Source organism: Aulonocara stuartgranti (assembly GCF_965226115.1).
Source record: "Aulonocara stuartgranti genome assembly, chromosome: 7".
In the NCBI taxonomy this organism is placed as follows: Eukaryota; Metazoa; Chordata; class Actinopteri; order Cichliformes; family Cichlidae; genus Aulonocara; species Aulonocara stuartgranti.
Window position 1 is genome coordinate 36,331,920 of NC_138945.1, and position 21,088 is coordinate 36,353,007.

Below are 21,088 nucleotides of genomic sequence, written 5' to 3' on the forward strand. Positions count from 1 at the left end.
GCAAAGACCGGATATACCAGCACGCAACTGTTTTCCATCTGTAACACAGAGCATGTAAGCAGATGATCAAATAAAATCAGACAGAATAAAAAGATCAAAGCGCTAAAAAATAAATACCCCATTGTGCTGCTTTAGATAATTTGACTCAACATAACTGAAAACAAAAGATGAAGATAAAATTATCAACTCCATATAAAAGATGAACACCAGACATTTCAGAAGTGCATTCTTTCTAATGGCCACCAGGGGATGAATCCTCTGGTTGCAAATAGAAATCTGATTATACTGGAGTCTATGAGAAAAGGGCCCACTTCTCACTTTATTAATGGTCGCAGTAAATGCTTTCTTGATGAGATTATGGCTTCAAATGCTCGTTTCAAGTGTTCTTTATTGTGACATAATGCTCATTTTGTTAAATATGTTCCTATTTAGAGCAAAAAAGACACAACCAGGCAAGTAATTTAAGGTTACAACTTTTCATTATATAGCTAAAATTTTATTTGGTCTTGTCAACAGTCTCAGATCTAGATAGTAATAAGGTGGCTTAAATAGAAAGTCTAATAGTTCCAGTTCTAAATACTGCATAAAATAAAAATTAGCCCTTGCCTCAACTGAGCTGTTGCGCTGACTAGCAGACCTCCAAATAAGTACACATGATAAAGCAAATTGTCAGATGACATGCTCTGTAGAGCTCCTGTCCTGTCCTGGAGGAGAGGTCACATCTCTGTGTGTCAGAATGTCAGCTACACGACTCTCTTTTTGTCTTCACCTTGATGGATTACCCTACAAACCTACAGAAAAATGATTGGCAGTATATCAGCAACACAAACTTGAAAATTCCCCAGTGGAAAAGCTGAGCTGGTACAAAAACATTTAAAGTGAAACAAATAAGCTATTTGTAATAGCAAAAGTGCAGAACCTCTTAAAATTGTCTAAGTTGGTTTCAGTCTTTAAATGTCAAAGTGCTCTGTAACATAAACTCAGAAATATTCAATGTTGTTCTGAAGGAGAGACATATAATGGAGGTGTTGGTAACAACACAACTTTGCCTGTTGAGTAGACTCTCACCCACCCACCAGCTTCAAAACCCACCACAGAGAGCCATTGTCAGACTGAGCTGAAGCAGCGAACCTCAGTGACTCATATGTACATTTTTAACTTAAATGAGAAAATCAATCTTCATACATATATAAAAACTACAGATGGACAGCGGCAATTAATTCCGTTCCTCGCCATACGAGTGGATGCATTCATAACATGAGTGGGCTGGTTGTTCATGACACCAAGTCTGTGTTGTCTGATTAAAAGCAATCAAAACAAGTCCATTGTATTTTAATCCCTCCGAGAAAGATTATATGCGCTGACAGGAGCTTGGGAGAGCAGAGAGACATTTTTAGTTGTTAAAAGACGACAGAAATAGGAAAACCATTCTTGGTTTACAGTATTTAAATGGTGTGTGACATTCAGTGGACCCAACAAAGTCCTATTCTTTTCAGAAAAAGTAATTAGAAAGTAAAATATAATGGCTGATGAATGTGGGACGCTATAATTCTCTCCTCATTACTGTACAACCCTTACTCCTAGAAATTATGTTTATATACTGCTAATTTGTTTTTCCAATTATGCTTCCCGACAAAACCTAATTGGCGAAACAAATTAGTCATATATAAATGCTGCAACTGTAAGAATAATATAACCTCACACTGTCTATGGTCTTAAAGAAATGTTTAAATACATATTTGAGTAAAAACACAAATGGTGTTAATACATAACTACATTTTAAAAATATGATGGCTAAGGCCTTGAGACCACTGGATAACCTGCTAGCAACCAAAAATCACTAGAGAAAAATTTGTATTCCTGAACCAAATGAGAAGTGGTTACGTGAGGTTTTTGGCAATCCCTAGGTGGGAATGATCACAAAGATATGCACAATACTCGATCTAAAACAACCTTGCAATTAATTTGGTCACTAACATGTTGCTCAAGTTGCCTCTAGTTTGCACAGAGGACATCAACTTGTCTACAAACACTCACCAAATATTGGCCAAGCAATTTAAAATTGTAAAAAGTGCAAAACAAACAAAGCTGAAATGAAATGAAAGTAAAATTTGCCACTTTTACAACACACTGGTTGCAGCAGTAAGGCACAACTTTTACTTTGAAGACAAAAGTTTCAAACTCCTTTTCCAGTTTTTATCAAACTTGAAATTTCACTACTGCTCAGAATGTAATTGACATCGTCCACAAACACTGCAGGAGACAATCTACTAGCAACCAAACTAATCACAATTTGATTTTTTTATGCAACTCTGTCTCCGATTTCACCCGACAACAGAAGTGAGAAGACCTTAAGAGAAGTGTTTTGGGGCGTCGTGAGGCTAGGCTACGTTAGCCATTTGCAGCTAACGTTACATTTGCAAAGTGTTACAAGCTACAATTTCACTGCTGGAAAGCAATTTCACTCATTCTTCGTTGATAGGAAAGGTACACTGTGAACAGGTCACCAGTTTGTTGCAGGGCTAACACATAGAGACAGACAATGGTAGGACTGGACTAAGAACCTTGTTTAGTTTGCTAACCACTGCGCCACCGTCCTGAATAAAGCAAAATAAATAAAAGCTTAGTTTTAGCTGAGGCTTTATAATACTGAATTTAAAAGCTATTTCTAGGCTAGCTAAATAGCTAATTTGACAATCACAATTTATTTTCCCTTTCAATACTAACAGGGCAGCAACGTAGTGAAAAAAAGACCACTGAAAATTAATGTCATTTACAACCTCAAGGAGATAGATCCACTGGCAACATAAAGTGGGCAGGTCCAAGTAAATCTTTCTCAACTCAGAAACAAGCAATCACAGAGACTTTTAATGTGAATTAAAGAGACAGCTGATTGACATATGACAAGGTACTAAAAAGGTTAGAGGGTTACGTAAGCAACCAAAGCCCAAAATGTCTGCTTGCAAGAAACAGCGAGCAAAGCGTAAAAGCAAATTGCTTCCTTTGCGGGCACCCCTTGGTAACTGACCAAGTGAGCAAACATACACAACTGTCACTTGTGAAATGTTTTTTGTAGCTAAAAAAAAAAAACATTTTCTGAAATGTCTCACTCTGAGGTATCTCATCAAATATTTATCACTGCAAAAGATTCAGTAAGGTAAATTCTTCATTGATCAAGCCTTACATTTCAACAAACAGCTTCAAACGAGCTGCTACCAAACTTGTAAAACTGAACTCTCTTAATTATCTCACACTTTAGCTTTCAGCTGTGAAACATTTCATAAGTACTCACTGCAGGACGTGGAGAGAGAGAAGTGCTCATGATGACAGACGGGCTCAAAACTCATTTCCTGACTGAGCTCAGACCACAGGGGGGTTCTGTGTTTGCATGTGTATGTGTTAGTGGGTGGGCTGCACTACTGTGTACATGGAGATGACCCTAACTACAACCTCTGAGACAGAGAGGATGAGAGAGTGTTAGAGAGACTGGTGGAGAGAGAATGTGAGCTGGTCAGTTAATCTCCAGCCAAGGTTTGTCACGGATTGTGGGCTTGATTGATTAGCTCACTCAGCCTCTTACGTGTGTGTGTTTGAGGGCGATACAGAGGGAGGAAAAAGCTCTAGACTTAAAACTTTGTTACAAAACTTCAGCTAAACCAGTATTTAAATTGTAATACACGTTTGGTCCAATTTGTAAGACAATGCAAGTTTTAGTATCATGGGTTAGGCATTTCAGACCTTGTATTTCATATGCAGATCAGTTTTTAAAGGTATTATTTAGATATCCTAAAGAGTACAAGAACCCATGTCACAAATACCAGTTCCTGCCCTGACCCCTCAAAGTCAGGGGGAGTCCCCAGGGTGTGTCTAGGTGGGGTCTAATGACTGTAGCAGGTTAAATAGACACACCTTTATAAGTATGCAGGTATGAGGAAGGTGAGGCCTTCTTCCCAATACCTCTGAAGGCCTCCCCCTCCTTTTTCAAGACTCTTTAATCATATGCACACAATAAGATTTAAGCAGCAAGATTAAAAGTCCAGACCTTGCCAGATTTTGCAGTTGGACTGAAATTATAAAGTCCAGGTTCATCCTTCAGAGACAGTAATAAAACTGGCTAATGTCAGGGCAAAGCCACTTAATGCGTTTCTGTTCCTTGTGTAAATGTGTGTAGATTTTATCATAGAGGTGGATCTAAAGGAACAGTCTGCTTACCTTATATCACTCCTCAGGAAAACATGAATTTTTACACTTCATCAATGCCAGCTCCAAATTCACTCCCGTTGTACGTCTCTGTGTATCAGGTGGCATTTCTTATTTTGTCTCTTTAAGGTTGTCGGTCATGCTTCTTTTGCTTTTTGCATCCCTTTGTAGTCATTTCAAAGCCCTCTGTGCTGATTTTGCTTAAGGTCACTTTCTATGTCTTTCTGATCGTTTTGCTTCTCCATGTTGTCAGTCTCCCTTTGTGTTTGTAGTCGTGATTAAGTTTACAAAAAATAGAAGCAGCCACTTCACGCATGGCCCCCTTGACCCCTTCCTGCACTCGACTGCTTTTAAAAGCTTGTTTCCTGAAAACAGCTGCTGGAGGAAATTGACTTTAGGACATTAAACCATAAATTGTAAACACAAATGTGCTATTAAACCAAACCTATATGAGCTAAAATAGGCTATAAGCCTGCTGAAGCTTTACTCTGACTCTGATTTAGTCTTGGCCGATTCTGTTAAAAAAAAAAAAAATCCAGAACACTTTTACTCATAAATGAGTTAGCTCGAATTCAACTAACCTGCAGTCCAGTGTAGAGTTGAAATCATAAAACCTTCAACCTAGTCAAGAGTTGTCCCTGCTCCAGGAGCATATGAAACGCTGTCATTAGTGAAAGTAAGATTTTCCTGATAAGAGTGTTACTTTCCCTCTTTTCAGATCGCTTCTAAGATATTTTTTTAAGATCTCATTGTTTAAACCAATAATATTATGTTATGTAATCAGGTGAGACACTCTACCACCCACAGGAAGTTATGAATCACGCATCATCACCTTTGTCATTGACACTAGCTCTCTTAATATTGAATATCATGGTGAATAGTTGCTTATTCAGAATGAATTTTCTTTTTGTTTTTTTTACAATTTTCTTTTTAGGGAAAAAAAAATCTTAAAATCTGTAAGTGAGGCATTTTATCAGATAAAAGGGTCAGAGGTCTATGGGCATGCACTGTCACGATAACTGCAGATATTTGTTGCTCAGCAAGCAACTATGTCTGTACACAAGGAAACCTCTCCTACCCAGCACGCCTTATTCATGACTCACAGCTCTGGTATGTCACCTTGTGCACTGATGCACTTTGAGCCACCAGAAGCTTTAAACTGGGAGTGAACAGCAGGCGACGCCTTGCAGTAACATTTACTGACGAGGAATGTTTCATTATGGAAACAACTTTTAGTGACGAAGTTCATTAACAGTGTAACGATTATGTTAATTTACAAAATTGCCAAGTCATGTGTTTTTTCTTTAAATATAGTCTGGTTAACTCCTAATGCTAAAAATGTCATTCTAATTTTTCAAAATAAAGACCTCCGTCAGATAAAACTACATTTATGTCTTTAAGTTTAAGGCTTGTCTTATAATTGTTAATACAATTTACCAAATTGTTAATAAAATTTACCAAATTTCCCCTTGTAGGACAATTAAAGGATTATTCTATTCTATTCTAAAATTGTAGTTCTGTCAAAACAAAACTGTGAAGATGTTTTCAGAAACCTAACACTGCATCTGAAAATGAAGAAGCTAAGTGGTGAAATTCTCGTTTCTGGATCTTTCCTGCTGGCTGCTAGCACATTAAATGGCCTATTATGTTTAATGTAAGTCCACCAGATAGAACCTGTTACTTCCCACACTCTGTCAAAAACATTGTTTTTACTATACACAGTGAAAATAGAAAGTTAAATTCCCGACTGTCATCCATTATGTATTAAAAACTACAAAAAACATACGTGTTTCAGTTGTGCTGAATTTAACACTTCTGCCAACCTGATTTCTAGGGGAAACGCCTACAATGGGTACTGATCTACACCACAACAGACATTTCTACTGCATTTTTGAACTCTATTTCTACTCAGCTGGACTGCGAACTGGAACAACTGGGATCAAACAATGGAGGAGCAGAAATGCAGAAAATACACAGCGGAGGACAAGGAGGTCAACATAACTTTGACCAAACAGAGTGTTTAGTCTCTTTGGAAACTTTCGGAACTTATTTAGAAATTCAAGTTCGAAACCAACCCAGTACGTAATTGTAGTTGATTAATTAATCACAGCTAAACCTTACTGGACATGCAGTTCTTTCAATTCAATTCAATTTTATTTAAATAGTGCCAAATCACAACAAAAGTCGCCTCTTCCTCTCTCTCTGTAAAAACACCAGCAGTATAAAACAGCAGAACCAGTTTGTCTGTACCCAATGAGGTGAATAAACAAAATACCACCTCTCCTGTATTTGCCCTCTTCCTGTCACTTCCCCTTTTAATTGAAGCATAGGTGGGCCTGTCCCTCTGTAGTTAACAATTAACTAATCAGATCTCTTGTCACCCTGACGTTAACCATGTCAAACACAACAAAACCACTATGCCCCCCCATTTCTTGAAAAGTGCTCACACACACAGTTTACTAGGTGATGTTCAGGAAGCACTTTCTAAACTGAGGGAAAAGGAAAACTTTATACATTTGTCAAGTGATGATGTGAAAATAAAATGTATTTGGCATCTTAATGCAGATGACAGCTTAAACTAGGGAACACTTAATTAAAGATTACCACAACATGTATGGAAAAACTGTGGCAGATAAAGTGCCATTACGGAAAATAATCCACCATCTTCCAGTAACTTCCTTTTTTACCCTAATGCACGACCTACACCAGACTGATTAATGGTATGTTTTTACTGCATACAGGTATTACTCTGGGTTATTTTAGGGTTTGGCACAATACCACTCTCACCACCACCCAACCGCATCGCAATGCATACACATGCACAGGTGTGCAGGGCTGGGTGTGCAACCTACTTATGATGAGCTCCTCCCAAAGACTCATCCAAAAGAAATAAAACCTCTGTGAGCTGTCGTCTGTCCAACAGTCAGGGAGAAAAACAGGTAGAGCAACACAAAGACACAGCAGGTAGACCTAAAGGAAACCAAACATGCAGTGGGAAATTACACACTCAGGGAGACAAGAACATAAAACACAACCTTGTGTCCTATTGGGAGTGTCCCCGATTAGAAGAAGTGAAAGTACCAGCCTTTAGTTTGAAAGCTAAAAATAATAAATATATTTAGATTTTACAAATAATGGGACTTTCCACGACTGAAAGCACAATTAGTTGAAAATAACATTATACCGTATAACTTCTAAAGAACTGGACACAATCCAAGACCCACACGGGCGACAGATGTAAAACACGGTTCTGTTTGCACTACACAGGGTGGGTCCTCGAATGTGTCTGCATGTTTATTTGCGCAGTCATGAGTTTTGGTCTGCAGACAGACACATTATAGGTGAATGATTACATTTTACCACAGATTTACACAGATGTTTGATTCTATGTGAACCGTCCAACAAAATGCAGACAAAATGCTTAAAAAAATGTCTTTTAAGAACAACAATAAGATAAAAATAACAGCTAATGGACAATATGTGATTCAAGAAGAGATTCTGATGGGCAGTCTCACAGCAATCCTTCAGAGGCTCAGAGAAAAGTGAGACGCCCCTGATGAAGCACTTGTAGAAGTTAATTATGCATAGACATATGACTTCATTAGTGACTTTATGCAATAACTCAGCTAGGCCATCTAGTAACGTTTGGCTATGTGATGCATGTAAAGTCATTTATTTAAGAGTAGTACTTAAAACTACTTGGATAGCCTGAATCTCTCAATACTGACCAGTCCAAATACAGGCAAAGGAATATGCCTGACCCAAATTATGCATCGTTGAAAAACATAAAGCCTCACAATTCAAAAAGTGTAAACCATTGTACGATGCAAATACTACAGTGAGAACTGTTCCATAGTTTGTCTTAAGAGTGACTACCCAATAAAACAGCACTTAGTGTAGTGAGCAAAACGCTTCAAGGCTTTAAGTAAAAGAAAATTATTTCACACATCTTTCCATTTTATTTAAAAATTATTTTTACTATAACATAAGAATTACCAGTACTTCCAGGTGTTACACACTCAACACCTTCTCATCTGAATAGTTTTTGCTGCCCATCCTTAACCAGATACTAACAAGGTGGTGGCAAAAAAAGGCAATGACAACGTATGACCATAATGAAATTAGAGCTTTGCAACACAGCAACATGTAACGTAATGCTCATGCCCTATCAGAATTTAGGGTTGACTCTTTAAACAACAAATAGAGTCAGCCTAGCCTAGTTGGAATAGTGTGTTGGATGTGTTATAATTTCCAGTCTTTATGTCATAAAGACTGTTTTCCATCCCCTGTCAGTGTTTCTAGAATCAGATTCTATTTGTGGTGGTTGCGGGGTGGTACCTGTGTACATGAACGTGCGGTACACCTACGCTTGCTTAAATGAGTTACAAACTAACACTATATACATTTAATGAGAATAAATAACAGAGGAAACGCCAGCCATCTCCCCCACTTCTTGACAGATTTCAGCAGCTGGTGATGGCAGCTCGTTTTGCTCTGCAGCTTCTGCGAGCTCGGTTTAGTGGCACATGAACCAGCTCCCCACCTGCCGAAGGTTCTGGTTAGAGTGGTCCCTGCAGCTTGCAGCAGATCTCCAGAGCAGAACAAAGACTACTGTTGCCACCTGCAGTTCACAACAATGGGCATTGGAGATTGAGCTGAATGATGTTGACAACCACCACAAGGGTGACCTGGCTGAAATGGGCCAGAGCTTACAGGTTAGCAACGACTGATGTTTGAAAATAAGAGTGAGATGGTTATTGAGTAGTAAAGTGGAGGCTGGAGGCATTCTTTAGTTCCAAACATACTTTAGTGGCCTGCCTATGTGTGAGAAAAAACCCCAACAACAAAGACTTTCCATTTGGCATGAATTTGGTATGAAGGTTGGATAAATGTGTATTCTATTTGGCTTACATGCCTAAGGCTAACCACACAGTAGTCTCTTCCAACTAACAGTCAGTGGGGTGCATTTAAAAAAAAAATTAACCTTGATGAAGTTGGACAAATTGGTCATTTAGAAATTTGTCAAAAATGCTGCCATTGTTAACATAATCTAGCCTCTGGGAGACTAATCTGATGCTTTTAAGCTGATTTGCTGAAATATATTACTTCCTTTTTGCTTCAAAGCTTCAGTTTTACTGCCCTTGAATAGTTTAAGCAAAGCAAAATCAGTTTTACCCTGAAAACAATAATAAACATGCCAATTAATAAGAAGCTAACACCACGTTCAGTACAATAATTTTTTACTCTAGAGCCATGATGTGTAGGAAAAATATTGCACTTGTTGACAGAGTAGAAGGATATGCAAATGATCAACACTTTCTTTTTTAAACTCACTTCACTTTCTCATCTCCAAGTTTAGTTTCAAAACTAGAGCATCCACAACAACAACATGCACCAAGCACTGCAACTCCCACCCAGCACCCACCCAGCCTGCGCCCACTCGGCCCTCCGATGAGGCTTAATGAGTAATAAGCACTGGGTGACCACAGTCTTGGAGTCAAGCCAACTTTCCCAGATGCTAAATTGAAGCCTGGAGGTACTGCATAATGCAAAACAACACTCATTAAAACTTGCAGTGAAAAAACAAAAACAAAACACAAGGAGCTATAAAATGCAAAAATGCACTGAGATGCATTCGAGGAGAAGCTCTGTAGCAGTTTCTAAATGATGTAGATGAATAATTAACTCTCAGGTGTCCATTAGCGGAAGGATTTACAAGATGTAGAAAATGGGTTCCAAAACACGCTCATGACCTTCAAACCGAAACCATTTGGCCCGAGCACTATGTTATGGAGGCGAGTGTGAGCTTTGGAAAGGATGATGAAATGGAAGGAAATCAACAGCAAAAAGAGCGACGTTTCTAGAACCAGAATGTGAAGCTTTCCCACTTCAGCTAAATTATACAGTACTGCAGTTTTTCTTCTTATTGAATTTACAAATGGATAGTGTAATGGATTGCATTATAGTAAGTTATTTTGATAATCTCTAAAAGCAATTCAGTTTGTATGGTGTCCACAGAGCTTAAAATCACTACCCTGTCAGTGATTTTAAAACTTCTTTTTTGCTAAAACAGCAGCCACAGTGGCAACAGACAAAAGAAATGTGACTGCTGAAAGCTACACTGTTACACAGCTACATTTTTAATATAATGTAATGATAACAAAAGGTAACAACAACATTAGAAAGCAAATTCATAGATCTGCAGATGACCCATGAACACAGAACTGGAATCGACTTAATGTGATGTCCAAATTGGAACTACAATGAGTTGTAAATACGTGTTCAAACAGTGAGGCTATTAGTACCTGTAACTGATTACTTTATCTTTTACAATGAATACATATCTTGAAAAGGAGAAAAAGAAGAAATATGTGTATTTGTTTGGTGTTTATGAACATCTGTTTTTCCTGTCTTTCTATATGCAGTAACCGATGAAAATAAAGAAGAATACCATGATAGGTTTTTGCTAGTACACATTAATACCTCAAAAAATTGCAATCCAATAAGATTCTGAAAGGGCTCATTCCACATGAAGAGTATTTTTACTTTAAGTATATTTTGATATTAAACCTTTTTTTTTTTTTAAAGTAGGTCTATGAACTGTAGCTAAGAGTGCAAATACTATTAGCTTTACTGTTTTCAGTATATTCAACACAGCAGTTCGCTTTATTCATTTCATCATTTATTATGGTTTTCTTTGTCCCCTGCCCCTGCTTGTTGATACTCTCCCCTGTATCACCTGATTAAAACACAGCAGTGGTATGGCCCTTGTCTGTATGTTAAATATTATTAGTACAGCTGAGAGGCTCTTAGTTTAACCTAGCATGAAAACTGTAAGCAGGTGACTACTGACACATATACCTGCAACCCAAGTGAGTACAAAAGAACAGGAAGTCCTCGAGTTTGTGTTAAAGTGGTGCTGCTGCAGTCTGCAATAATGGCATTATGAAAGACAGGTTAAACTTATCTGCGTTATAAACAGCTCAGTGAAAGAAAGTGATTTTCTAGGAAGTCAGCCATCTTGACCTTAGACTAGTGTGAAGTCATGCGAGAGATATATCAAAGAAAGGGGAGTTTCTACCTGCAGGACTGATACCAGCACACAGTGCTAGTCCACCCGCAGCTCCAATAAGAAAAGTAATATTTGAATTACATAGTGTTACTAAAACGAGGAGATCACAACATGGTACCAAATAGTTTGCGTGTGTGTGTACGTTCATCTTGTCCTTCAAAACTCACGCCCTGATTCCTAACATACCATCTCCTTCCTGCTGCTTTCACATGATTCACTGTTGACTTGCAGTTTGTGGCATAATGTCACATTCAGTCATGCTTTTATGTGACTCCTGTGTGTGCATAATTAAAAGATTGTGAGCTAGAACAAGCCTTGTGTTAAGATGCCGTATTTTTAAAATAATGTTGTTGTTTTTTTTAAAAAAAACAACAACAACATTATTTTAACATTTTGATGTATTTCTACACTGAATCATCCTGGAACTGCAGGCTTAGAGTTGTGAAACTGATGAATTGAGTGAGTAATTTGTAATGCATAAGCACATCTTTATTTTCACTTCATGGAAATAGTAAATAAGTTTTTTTCCCAGTGTCTCTCTTCTCTCTCACACATGCACAGTAGCTCCACGTCTTTTATTGATCCGCCAAACAATCTGTTCTATAGAAAGGCAGCTAGCACAACACTAAATGTCATTAATGAACATTTCTTTAAACCACAGTGACTAACTGCACAGAGATCTTTTTTCTTCTTTTTTTTTCTTTCAGGGGTTTATAAAAAATTCTTTCTTCCATTGTGTTAATGATTGATGGGCACCAGATGCCACTATGGGGTGTTTCCCATACCAGACAGCTTGACATTTGATTATAATAGGAATGAATGTTGCACACAATAGGTGGCTTGTTGTAAACCTAGGGGCAATAGAAGATAAATAATTATACTGTTTTGTGAAGCCGAGCTATCATTCCACAAACTTTCCAAAAGAAGATTCTAGTTTTTTGAAACTAAGTACACCCATGACTTAACAGTTTGTAGAACCACATTTAGCACCTATAACTTAGAGTAACTGCTTTCTATATGACCTTTCCAGTCTCTCACGTCATTTCTGGAGGAATTATGGTTGTTTTCTTTACATCATCGCTTCAGTTCATTGAGGTTGTGCACAGTTTGCTTAAAGTCCTGCCACAGCATTTCAGTCAGGTTGAGCTCTGGACTTTGACCGGATCGTCACATCACCTTTTCTTTTTCAGCCATTCTGTTGTAGATTTGCTGTTGTGCTTAGGATCATTTTCTTGTTGAATGACCCAATTGGGGCCAACATGTCAGATAGCTGGTCTCACACTTGACTCCAAAATACTTTGGTACACAGAGCAGATCATGGCCAGCTGAGTGTGCTGGCCATGATCTGTGTTTGGTTTTGGCCGTGTTTGGTTTTGGCCAAACATCTCCACACCAGTCTTCTCTGTCTGAAGGACATCGTTTCATGAATCTAAACAATACTGCCATGTTTTTCTTAAAGAAAGGAAGTTTTCTCCCGGAAACTCTTCGAAATAAGAAACACTTGATCAGGTTTTTTCTAATTGTACTGTCATAATCGTCCCAGGAGTAGATGTTGGAACATCTACTCCTGGAAGGACTGTGGTTAGTTGAAAGCTACAGACCATCACACTGCCAAAACATCTGCTGTTATACAGGCGGTCAGACTGTTTTAATCAAGTGCATTTCATTAAGTGGAGAATGAATGATTACTAAGCTGCATAAAAAGACAACGTAATGGTTTTTAAGGTTCAGGTATTTGACATATTGTCTCCGTCAGGCTGCTGAACATGTACAATCACTTCTGCAAACACAAGTGAAGCTTTAGGAAGAATGACAGCAAACACAGACATACTTTGAATATCATCTGACAGACAGCACTGTGAGCAAAAAAGCATAACAGCTATGGGAATGCACCTCAATAAGACAAGACACTTTGGTGTTTTTCGTCACCTAATTGCATTCACCTACCTGTGCACAAACATGACACTGAAAATAAGTGCATAATTACTTTCTTTAGAAGATCAAAAATACTGATTATAAATGCTGAGTATGTGGATGTTTGATTGGAATATTACCTTAAGAAAATAAAATAAATAAAATAAACCTTTTCCTGAAAATTCAAGAAGAAAAATGGATTAAAACATTCTTGAATTTAAATTTGTAACTGCCCTTTCTAATAAAAATGTCAAAACTTGTCACCAAAGATTTGACATCAAGTGAATTTCTGAATGCTGATGTCATCATTCTTACTTAAATGGCATAGCTAAACGTTAAGGTAATGGAGGTTTCGGCAAATGAAGTAGTCACACACAAAGACTTGTATCTACAGGTGAGAAACAATTTCTTAAAAACAATGACATCATCTATAATCTCAATTATTCTCGCACACACCCAGCTTTGTGAAAGTTGGGATCGTCTATGAGACTGTCCCAAATGGGCTTGGGAAACTGTTCACAATACAGGCCTTACTGATATTCTTTTTTTTTTTTTTTAAATTTCATTTGTTTTTAGTAAATCTCTTGTGCAGTACGTTCTAGGAAAACGTATCCAAGTGAGCCAGTTCTGATGTGTAATTTATTAGTTCCCACAGTCATTTGGAGCTATAAAATCTCGATTCAGGCCACATCAGCATGTGATGTGAATGTAGCCTTAGTGCTAATGTGTTCAGGATTAGAAAGCACTGATGAAAATTATATACATCCTTATTAATCTTTATATAATTTGCCCAAAACCATTTTTTCTTTCTTTAATTTGATGTCTTGAAAAAAATCATTTTAGTTTTTGATCAAGACTTCAAGGATGGGATGAAAACTTTCGTCCAGTAAATGCACATCAGGTTCAGCATGCTCCAAAATGAAAGTCAAACTGATGTTGCAGATGTCAATTCAACATCACTTTGAGCTACTTCTTTAAGACTGCTTGGACGTCCTTATTAGACTTCCTAGTTAGTGTTTAAGAAATGCTTTCCATAATATCTTTTTTCAGTTTGAAGAAAACAAAATAAACATTACCAATAAAGTTAATGAGAAACAATTGTCAGAGTTTCAGCCATGTTGCTATGAAGCTTTACTTGATTGTAATTTTTAAACTAAAGCCAAGTCTAAACCCTCAAACAGCACTTTGTATTTATGAAAGCCAAAAAAGACATTTTACACTATACTGTAAATGCAAAAGCTCCAAATTATTATCAGCTCATCACATAAATTTGAATGTTAAACTAGCAAAAATGTGACACCAAGAGTGCAGTGGGTTGCAGGGCTGATGATGGTGTTGGCAAAGTTAGGTTTGTGCACTGGCAGTGAGTTGACTAGAGAAACTGAAACCATAGATACAGGATACATTTCTCTTAAAGCCATTCCCTTTAATTAATGCGGCTAACCTGTTTGTGATGTAGGCCAAGTGTTGTGGGTAGTAAGCAACTGTAACGTGTTACTGGCATGTAGCTAAAGGTACTGTGAAGGCCACGTCAACAGCAATTAAGTTACCATAATCTAATGGCTAGATAAGTTTCTCTGTAACAGATATCCAAATGTGCATTTACAAGGAATTTAAATATAATTTAAATAAAATGTCTCCTCATACAGTCCTGTGCAAAGATCTTAAAGTATCCTTCATTTCTTTCTTTGCTTACAAGGAGCCTTTCTTTTTAAAAAGTCAATCTTTGAGCTTTTGTATTTGAACATTGGCTGCCTTTTCACTCAATTTCACTCCAGTCATTGTACCTGACCATTTTTGGATAAATGTTTCTTTGTTTGTTAAGCCACTCAACACTAACCGATGAATCATTCAAGCATAAAAAACGCACTTAACACAAGGGATAAACCAGTGTTGTGTCTATACATAACAGACAACTTAGCAACGAACCAATTCAGAAATCTATCTTTAGCCACATTATTTGTCCTCATTTCTTTAGCTGAATGTCTGGAAAAATGGCAAAGATAATACAGTGTAAGGGGGAAAAAATATTATTTTTACACCAAAAGGTGGTATCTCAGCATGGCGTGCAGTGTTTCCTTAAAACATTCGGGGAAACTGGACAAATATAGGACAAGAGAAGTGGCAATCCTTCCACTTCCTTATGAAAAGAAATTATCTACCACAGATAAACAGTGTCTGAAATTTATGCCCTTAAGAAACAGGGAAAAAAATCCAGCAAAGATCTTACACAGAATTTGAGATTTTTTTTTTTTTTACAATCTGTTATTCTTTGACTTGCATTAACACTTACTTACACAACATTTTAACCCATCTCTACTCCATTACAAACAGTGACAAGGCAAGAGAGAGAGAGCAATGAGAGAGTGTAGGGTGGGTGTGTGCTGAGCAAAACTGTGAAAGAGATCAGTTGTGTATTCTTGTTGGTCTGGTTCGTTAACTGCCTGGGCTAGAGTCAAGTGAAAGAATGTAGTTCCATTAAAACGCATTAAAGAGAGAGAGGATGGGTGTGCGAAGGACAGAGGCTGGATACAGAAACAGGTTGAAGTTGTTACACATGATTAAACTAAATGTTTTTGTCCCATACATACACATGGTTGAGTTTGAAAAACTGATGAAAAGGAAAAACTGAAACATCCAAAAGATAAGAAAGTGGTATTAAGAAACCAAAGGAACTGGGTGAGAGTGAAAGGGGAGAAAGGGTGACTGAAACAGAGAGAGGTATGATGAATTGTTGGAACATTCTCAGTGAGAAAAGGGATTAAGTCAAAATTTGACATAGAAAAAGAGAGAAATACTGCTGCACAATATGCAATGACTAATGCCTTGTGGGGTGTGTTGGGTCAGTCATTGCCTTGGTTCAACCCTTTTTAAAAACATGTACATATTGTCATGTACATTGTGTCTAGACTAAATGAATCAATGTCATACACACATCATATATATATATATATATATATATATTATATCAGAACATATACATATACACACACACACACACACACACACACACACACACACACACACGCACACACATATATAGTGTAAGCTAAAAGCTTTGGCAGCTTTTTAAGCATGTACAAAAAATAATGTAACATATACTAGAGTACTAAATACAACAAAACTAAAAAGCTTAACTTCTGGCATGCAAGAAAATCCAAGTCATCATTTACACAGTGTAAGTAAAATAAAAAAAAATAAAAAACAAAAAAACATATATACACACACACACTAAAAACTGAAGAGTCAAGAGTAAAATAGTGCAAAATTGAGAGTAACAGTAAAAAATATGTTAGATAACAGTGAACGAAAAAGCACAGCTGTGTAGGAGATGAGGGTGATCAGAACAGAAAAAGATGGAATGAAAGATAAAGACATGGAAAGTGAACTAATACAAAGATACTTTAGCTAAGCAAGAAAATCAGTAATGCTAACAGCTGGCAATAGTTTCTGCATTCTTCAGCCAAGAAAACATTTACACATGAATGACTGCAATTTTCCTTAGACAATTGTGAAAAACCAGCTTTAGAAAGCACATTTTACATTCTGAACACAGGACAACAACACCGATATTTAACACATAACTGCGTAAAGCTGACTTCATTTTAGCCTGCTAGCACATCTCTGTGAGGCTGACATTTTCTACATTTTGCAACATATGTGAGAAAACAGAACTTTCAGAAATATAATAATTAATTGTATGTGCTTGACGTCACCCTTTAAAGCAACTCATGTATAACTAATATCCCTGCTTCTTAAGCTAGCTGTCAAGGCTGTAAAAGTAGCTGCGTAGCAACACGCTCGCTGGCCTGCAAGCTAAAAACAAAAGAAACTAGAAAAAAAATACAAAGATATAAGCTCACAATGGCTATAGGAACTCACTTATTCCTTTAATTATTGTTAATGTGATAAAATAATATCGATTTGTGGCGACTATTTCACAGAAGAACTAGCCTAACAACCACTGCTCTCTCTAGCCTGTTGTATCTTCTGGCTTAAAACTGCCATAGTTCTCACTACTGTTGGTGTCTCCAGGACTGTGTTTTACTGTGATTACACACACGCACATAAACACACCCACACAAACAATCACAGCTTGTAATCAGTCGCCCAACTTAATTCTTCAACCAAGCAGGCATGCAGGGGTAGAGACCCAGTTAAGAACAGCATGGTTTGGTTAGGTGTTGTTATTGTTGTTGTGACTATTACTAATTAAGTGTTAAGTAACACAGCAGCTCCACGTGGAGTCAGTAAAAGTTCACATAGCGCCCTCCACCCAGCTGAAATAAAGATAACATCTCATCTCTGTTGGCCTCTTATCAGGGGGCAGAGTACTCTTGAGAAAATGAAAACTGTTAGATATCATCAGTATTAAAAAAAGAAAAAGGAATTTTATTGTCAATGCCTGACACGAGTTTGATCTTGCAGAGACGTAGCTTAAAGTCACTATTATGGTGGATAAGAAACTGTAAAACTTATATTTTCATGCCACTTTACAACATTGAGATTTCATGGAAGGTAGTATAAACTCCTCACACTATACTTTCTGGCCATAAGTATGTAGACACAAACTGCACACAGCACACCCACAATACACATGAAAACTGAATCTGTCATTCCAAAGCCACAGACACTAAATGCTCCTCTAGCTCAGACTCCTAAAAGGTTTCCACATGATTTTCCAGTTCATCCTGAAGGTGTTGGAAAAGACCGAGGTCAAGGCTCTTTGCATGTCAGTCAAGTTTTTCAACACTGAAATGTGTAATGTAGCTCAACAGTGAGAATGAGCCCAGCGCCTAATTTTAGGTTGTTTCATTAACATGATACAAAGCAAGGACAAGCCTGTAGTAACCACTTTTGAGTCCACGCTGACTTTGTATAATACGATGCTACACAATTGCACTATGTTGCACTTTATATTTCATTCTATAATCAAATTTAAAGTATTTAATATTCTATTGAAATTTTTTTTTTTTAAGTATCTGCATTACTTACACGTTTCTCCACAGTATTAATACACTACAGGTATTACAACCTGCATACCAGCACCATGAAAAGTACTCAAGCTCAAACACAGACTGCAGTAAGGCGGGCCACAAAAGTTGAGGACTATTGATTTCTGGTAACATTATCACACTAATACTGATAACTCTGAACAGCTCTTACATAATGCTCCTGGAACAACAGTAGCTTTAATCCTACTTCATAGTTCTTCAATCACCATATTAATTGCCTATTCTTAACAGTCTTCCCTACCCGTTTTTAAGTCACTCCTGAAAAAGCAGCTCTTTACCCTGGCCTTTGACACCACATGAGATGTTGGTTTTTATTTATTTATTTTTATTTTAGTTGTTTTTAGTTGATTCTGTGCTGTTTTATCTTGTTTTCTTTTTTAATATAGGGCTATTTTAATTTTTATGTATTATGTGTTATATTGATTCATTTGTGCTGTTTTCTTTTATTCTATTGTTTTTAACTTATTTTCTGTACAGCACTTTGGTCCTGTGCTGGGTATTTTAAAGTGCTTTATAAATAAAATTGGATTGGAAATTGGATTATCAAACTGTACGGTACCTTCTCTCCGTTTACAATGCCTGTCTCAAGATTCATTATTTGAAGATCTACATGCTAAATCAATCATTCGGAATGTTACTATGTACTTTGGCTGAATGTATGAAAGCCTGCATCTCCATTTGCCGCAGGCTAAACTTTAAAAGTTTAGCTTAACTATTTTTGCGCACAGTTTTGACCTGAAGCAGTCTCTGTGCTTCCCTGCATCAGCTGGATTATCTGTTCCTCAGCCCTATCCTTAAAAAAAGACTAGTTTTTCTGCGATCCAGTTTGAGGAAAATAGCCGTGAACTCTCTTAAGTGAAAGCAGCGCATTTCTCACCCGAAATCAGTGTCAGCAAAAAAAGCTGTACCAAAGCGCTCCCATTAAACTCCAACAAGTGTTCCTGGAAAATTATGAGCTTCTTACCTGTTCCTCCTCCTTTCTGCGGTGCTCTGATGCCGACTGACAGCCTGCTGAGTCTGCCTGACAGGAGTTTCCTTGTGGGTGTGGCCAGAGTTACACCTGCCGCACACCGGAACGTGCGTAATGAGCCCAGCTGACTCACGCAAAGTCGCCCGGGAAGGGAGGAGCGAAGGTTTGAGCTGGTTAAACGTTACATTCTCTGGCAGAAATCCACGAGAACATTTTTGAGAGGCATGAGAACGAACTCACTCTCTGTCTTTGACACCATTTTGGGAAATGCAATGCACCATGGGCAGCTTTTGCAACTATTTCAGGAATGTTTCCTTCCCTGGGGACATTGTGGTTACCACCTTCTCCCTCTGATGACATTAAGTGACATATATATGTATATATCTTAGTTCCTTACATACAATGCTAAACAAAATCATAAGACCACCATCCAGTCAGCTGTAAAGTTTATAAATGAACAGTATTGGTAATTACCAGAATGATTTTTGTAATTGTGTGTCCACCAGTATGTACAAGCTCTTTAACTGAGATAATATTTTTAATGCTTTAATATAATTTTTGCTGCCATTCATTCATTTTCCAATTCACTGTTTGAAAAAAAGGAAATAAGATTTTAGTGATTGAGTCTTATGCTCAAATAATTTTTCACTGATTCAGAGAAATCAGGATTTGGGTTGAAAAACATGAATTCAGTTTGTTATTTGCCTGACAAATAGCAATTATAATTTCTCGTTTTAAACAAGTTTTTGTCAGATTTCTAAAATATTTGTGTTTTCTTCTTTTTATGGTAGGTGGTCTAATGTGCATTTGTAAAGCATTTAAATCCTTACCTTTCCCTGACAAGAAATGCCCAGCGCAAAGCCAAAGTGCAGTCCCTTATGTCATGCTACAGCATATTATTTTACCTCTAAACCAGCTTTCTGGTGTTTTCTCTATTGAAGTTAGTTCTGGTCACTGGTTTATGGTTTTAAATCACTTTGCAATAGGTAACAATGCTATGTAAGGATAGTGTTTTTGTTGACCCATTCCATCAGCAGCTTTTATGTCACTATAATCTCCTCCTACTGTCCCAATGCTTGTATTAATGATTTATGGGGATGTCCTATTAGAAGAGGAGTCTCTGCAATATAGTTGGTAATCTGCATTGATGTAAATACACCAGTTGGAAAAACAACCTTAGAGACAGCGTGACCACTTTAGGCTGGCCCCATGCTGAAGTGCATTTTTATGGCCTGGTACAACTGCGCCCCCCCCCCCAAAAAAATAAATAAATAAAAATAAACAAAATTAAATATTCCCTTCATAACACCTGTATGGTTGATGTATTTTCTGTTATATCAAAATACATATTTACAAATACATATTTTTAAAGCGCTTTGAGTGCTCCAGTAGAGAAGAAAAGAACCAGTCCATTTACCATTTACACTACCAACACAGGCTGTTATGAGGCACAGATCACCCAAAAAGTCTTTAGTTTGATGAGTGAAATTTTGGTATTTATTATCTGACATGTATCCCTGTGGATTGCATCTGTCAGCTAGCTACACAGTGTTGCTAGCACTGATTAGTTATCGCTCCAGTGTTTCGTCCAAATCATCAGCTTCTTTTGGATGCTTCCTTTAAGAATCACCACAGAAGATCATCTGCTCCATCTCACCCTATCCCACCTCCATCTACCATACTCTTCTGTCACACCAAGACTGCATGTCCCCCTTCACTTCTTCTTCACCTCTGTTGCTTTGGATGGTATCTATCTCCACTATCGTTACCCCTTGTGTGTTCACCTTTCGACCTGTCTCCGTCTCATTCACAGACATTCATTCCTCTTCTCTCCATTGCATACCTCCACCTCTCCAGGCTCTCTTCCACCTGCTTTCTACTCTCACTACACATCACAATGTCGTCTGCAAACAGCAT

At 37.5% G+C, this 21,088-nt stretch overlaps 1 protein-coding gene across 1 annotated transcript in view; it reads right to left on the bottom strand.

Annotated features, from left to right (window-relative positions):
* The window catches only part of LOC309709586 (uncharacterized protein), a 55,512-nt gene extending 36,263 nt beyond the window's left edge, over positions 1–19,249 (bottom strand). Inside the window, exon 1 of the mRNA XM_082538301.1 lies at positions 19,166–19,249. The gene's annotated coding sequence lies outside the window, so the exon portion shown is untranslated. The remainder of the gene's footprint in view (positions 1–19,165) is intronic.
* Between the last annotated feature and the right edge of the window lie 1,839 nt (positions 19,250–21,088).